We start from the raw sequence: 5,465 nt of genomic DNA, 5'->3' as shown, positions 1-5,465 counted from the left end.
CGCTTACTGATGTTCCCTATTCTTTGGCATTCATCACAAGACAAGACAAAGTTACGGGCATCCTTGAAGAGCATGGGCCAATAGAAACCTGATTGCAATACCTTATGAGCAGTTCTGTCTCCGGCATGGTGTCCTCCGTAAGCCTCAGAATGACACTTCTACAGGATCTGTCCCTGTTCATGTTTAGGCAGACAACGTCTAATAACACCATCTACTCCTTCCTTATAGAGGTGAGGATCATCCCAAAAGTAGTGTCTCAAATCAAAGAAGAATTTCTTCTTTTGCTGGTAGGTGAAACTGGGTGGTATGTATTTGGCTACGATATAGTTTGCGTAATTAGCATACCAAGGTGCACTATGTGAAGTACGGATGGCATTCAATTGCTCATCAGGAAAGTTGTCATCGATAGGTCGTGGGTCATCAAGGACATTCTCTAGCCTAGACAAGTTATCTGCTATAGGGTTATCAGCAACCTTTTGGTCAACAACATGCAAATCAAATTCCTGTAGCAGAAGAACCCATCTGATTAGCCTAGGCTTAGCGCCCTTCTTCTCCATGAGGTACTTAATAGCAGCATGATCAGAGTGAATAGTGACTTTGGAGTCAACTATATAAGATGTGAACTTTTCACATGCAAATACGACTGCTAAAAACTCCTTCTCTGTAGTGGCATAGTTTCTTTGGGCACTATCTAGAGTTCTACTAGCGTAGTGAATGACATTCAATTTCTTGTCAACTCTTTGTCCTAGAACGGCACCAACAGCATAATCACTAGCATCGCACATGATTTCAAAGGGCAAGTTCCAGTCTGGTGGTTGAACAATAGGTGCGGTTATCAAGGCCTTCTTAAGTATTTCGAAAGCTTCCCCACAATCCTCATCAAAAACAAAAGGAACATCCTTCTGCAAGAGGTTGGTAAGAGGCCTAGAAATCTTAGAAAAGTCTTTAATGAACCTTCTATAGAAACCAGCATGACCTAGGAAACTTCGTATACCTCTGATATCTGTGGGGCAAGGCATTTTCTCAATTGCATCAACCTTAGCCTTATCAACTTCAATGCCTCTCTCAGAGATTTTGTGTCCTAAGACGATGCCTTCATTAACCATGAAGTGGCACTTCTCCCAGTTCAAGACGAGGTTGGTATCTTTGCATCTCTGTAAGACTCGATCAAGGTTGCTGAGGCAATCGTCAAAGGAAGAACCGTAGACGGAGAAATCATCCATGAAAACCTCAACAATCTTTTCAGAAAAGTCAGAGAATATAGCCATCATACATCTTTCAAATGTGGATGGTGCATTGCACAAGCCAAAAGACATGCATCTATAAGCAAAGGTACCGAAGGGGCATCTGAAGGTGGTTTTCTCTTGACCAGATTGTGCAACAGGTATTTGCGAGAAACCTGGATAACCGTCTAGAAAGCACAAGTGTGTGTGTTTAGATAGCCTTTCTAGCATCTGGTCAATAAACGACAAAGGATAATGGTCTTTCCTAGTTGCCTTGTTTAGTTTCCGGAAGTCTATCACCATCCTATAGCCAGTAATAATCCTCTGCGAGACTAGTTCATCCTTATCATTAGGGACGACGATGATACCTCCCTTCTTAGGTACGCAATGTACTGGACTTACCCAATCACTATGAGCAACAGGATAAATGATTCCTGCTTCTAGAAGCTTTAATATTTCTTTCCTCGCGACCTCTTTCATCCTAGGATTTAATCTCCTTTGATGATCAGCAACTGGCTTAGAATCAGGATCGGTTTTAATCTTATGTTGACATAGAGTGGGACTAATACCCTTAAGATCATCAAGAGTATATCCAATAGCCTCACGGTGCTTCCTCAAAGTTTTTAATAACTTCTTCTCTTCGTGATTCGATAGGTGAGCACTAATAATAACAGGATATATCTCCTTCTCATCAAGATAAGCATACTTAAGAGTATCTGGTAACTGTTTTAGCTCGAACACAGGATCACCCTTTGGTGGGGGAGGATCCCCAAGCAGTTCAACAGGCAGATTATTCTTGAGAATAGGATATTTTTCTAATACAATTTTATCTATCTCATCTCTTTTCTCCATATGCATATCATTTTCATGCTCAAGCAGATATTGCTCTAAAGGATCAGTAGGAGGTACGAAAATAGAGGCAAGAGCAATGATTTCGTCCCTACCAGACGACTCTTTTTCATGGGGTTGTCTCCCAAACTTGGAGAAGTTAAATTCATGGGACACACCCTCGAAACTAACCGTGACAGTCTGTTTAATGCAATCAATGTGAGCATTGACAGTGTTGAGCAAGGGTCTACCAAATATGATGGGACAAAAGCTATCTTGTGCAGTACCAAGGACGAGGAAATCAGTAGGATACTTCGTCTTACCACACATGACTTCTACGTCTCTCACAATTCCCAGAGGGCAGATAGTGTCTCTATTAGCTAGCGTAATAGTGACATCAATGGGTTCTAACTCAGCAGGTGCAATCTCATCTTTGATTTCATCATATAGGGAACGGGGTATTGCACTAACACTAGCTCCCATATCACATAAACCATGGTAACAGTGGTCTCCTATCTTGACAGAAACAACGGGCAGACCAACTACAGGTCCGTATTTGTCTTTCGCGTGAGGTTTAGCAATTCTAGCAGAGTCCTCACAGAATTTGATAACATGCCCATCTATGTCTTCGGCTAATATATCTTTGATAATAGCAACACTAGGTTCAACTCTAATTTCCTCAGGGGGTGCAAGTGGTCTAATGTAACCCCTACGTATCATAGTTGGAGCTTTAGAATAATCCTTTATCCTAGCAGGATAAGGTGGTTTCTTAGCGTAGGCACAAGGAACAACAGGATCACTAAATGCAATGACTTTCTCCTCAACTAGATTGGTTTTGTCTATGTTTCTTTCTACAGGAGGATGATATTTAAACCACTTCTCTTTGGGAAGATTAACATGAGCAGCAAAAGATTCACATAGAGAAGCTACTATCTCAGAGTCAAGTCCATACTTAGCGCTAAAATCTCTAGAAGTGTTTGTTTCAACAAAAGATTTAACGCAATGAAACTGGAAATTCATACCTGACTCCTTACCTTCTTCCAGCTCCCAATCTTCAGAGTTACGTTTGATTCTTTCCAATAAATTCCACTTGTGGTCAATATCCTTCTTCATAAAAGAACTGGTACAAGAAGTGTCAAGCATGGTACGATCTTCATGAGAAAGCCGAGCATAAAAGTTTTGAGTGATAATTTCTCTTGAGAGCTCATGATTGGGGCATGAATATAGCATTGATTTAAGCCTCCCCCAAGCTTGAGCTATGTTTTCCCTGTCACGAGGCCAAAAGTTATAAATATAATTCTGATCACGATGTACTAAATGCATAGGATAGAACTTCTGATGAAATTCCAATTTCAACCGATTGTAGTCCCATGATCCAGTATCATCACATAGCCTATACCATGTCAACGCCTTATCCTTCAAAGATAAAGGAAAGACTTTCTTCTTTACCTCATCCTCGGGCAAACCTGCAAGCTTAAATAAACCACAAACTTCATCTACATAGATTAGATGCAAGTTTGGATGTGGAGATCCATCTCTTGTAAAAGGATTAGCGAGCAGTTTCTCAAGCATACCCGAAGGAATTTCATAAAAGATATTTTCAGTAGGTACCTTTGGTTGAGGAACAACTTTGCTTCCGTTCGTGGTGAAGATACCCCGAACAAACTCATGAAAGGAACAGTTTCCATAGTGACAAGTGACAATGAATTTCAGCACAGTATATAAATGTTTCCTTACCAAATTCCACTTACCAAAGGCGCTTCCTCCCCGGCAACGGCGCCAGAAAAGAGTCTTGATGACCCACAAGTATAGGTGATCAATCGTAGTCCTTTTGATAAGTAAGAGTGTCGAACCCAACGAGGAGGAGAAGGCTCCGATAAACGGTTTTCAGCAAGGTAATAACTGCAAGCGCTGAAAGTAGCGGTAACAAGTGATGGTATAGTGAGGTGAATCGTAGCAAGCGAAAAGTAACAAGTAACAATTAGTAGCAACGGTGCAGCAAGTGGCCCAATCCCTTTTGTAGCAAGGGACAAGCCGGGACAAAGTCTTATAAGAGGAAAAGCGCTCCCGAGGACACACGGGAATTTCTGTCATGCTAGTTTCATCATGTTCATATGATTCACGTTCGTTACTTTGATAGTTTGATATGTGGGTGGACCGGCGCTTGGGTACTGCCCTTACTTGGACAATCATCCCACTTATTATTAACCCCTCTCGCAAGCATCCGCAACTACGAAAGAAGAATTAAGACAACGTCTAACCATAGCATTAAACTAGTGGATCCAAATCAGCCCCTTACGAAGCAACACATATACTGGGGTTTAAGCTTCTGTCACTCCAGCAACCCATCATCTACTTACTACTCCCCAATGCCTTCCTCTAGGCTCAAATATGGTGAAGTGTTATGTAGTCGACGTTCACATAACACCACTGGAGGAAAAACAACATACAACATATCAAAATACCGAACGAATACCAAACTCACATGACTATTATTAGCATGACTTATCCCATGTCCTCGGGAACAAAAGTAACTACTCACAAAGAATAATCATAATCATGATCAGAGGTGTAATGAGTAGCATCAAGGATCTTAACATAAACTCTTCCACCAAGTAATCCAACTAGCATCAACTACAAATAGTAATCAACACTACTAGCAACCTTACAAGTACCAATCGGAGTCGCGAGACGGAGATTGGTTACAAGAGATGAACTAGGGATTGGAGAGGAGATGGTACTGATGAAGATGTTGATGAAGATGCCTCCCCTCTGACGAGAGGAGTGTTGGTGATGACGAAGGCGACGATTTCCCCCTCCGGGAGGGAAGTTTCCCCGGCAGGATCGTCCTGCTGGAGCTCTGATTGGATCTGCTCAAGTTCCGCCTCGTGGCGGCGGGGAAACCACGAAAAAGCTCCCGAATGATATTTTCTGGAACGAAACCCTTCATATAGCAAAAGAGGGGGGCCAGTGGGCCGCCAGGGTGCCCACAAGCCCTGTTGCCGCGGCCAGGGGGGTAGGCCGCGACAACTAGGCTTGTGGGCCGCTGGTTGGTCCCCTCTGACACTTCTTTCGCCCAATATTTTTTTATAAAATCCAAAAAAATCCACGTTGATTTTTAGGACATTTGGAGTTGCGCAGAATAGAGCACTCAGACTTGCTCCTTTTCCAGTCCAGAATTCCAGCTGCCGGTATTCTCCCTCTTCAAATAAACCTTGCAAAATAAGAGAGAAAAGGCATAAGTAAGGTTCCACAAGGTATAATAACAGTCCATAAAGCGATAAATATCAACATGAAAGCATGATGCAAATGGACGTATCATATCCCAAAGGAGCAAGCTTCAACCTAGTGGGATATTCTGACTCAGATTGGGCAGGAGACTGTGTGGAGAGGAAGTCAACTTGTGGAGGATGT

The sequence above is a fragment of the Hordeum vulgare genome, chromosome 2H (genome assembly GCF_904849725.1).
Source record: "Hordeum vulgare subsp. vulgare chromosome 2H, MorexV3_pseudomolecules_assembly, whole genome shotgun sequence".
Lineage (NCBI taxonomy): Eukaryota > Viridiplantae > Streptophyta > Magnoliopsida > Poales > Poaceae > Hordeum > Hordeum vulgare.
The sequence above is the reverse complement of the archived record's forward strand: the minus strand, read 5'-3'. Positions refer to the sequence as shown.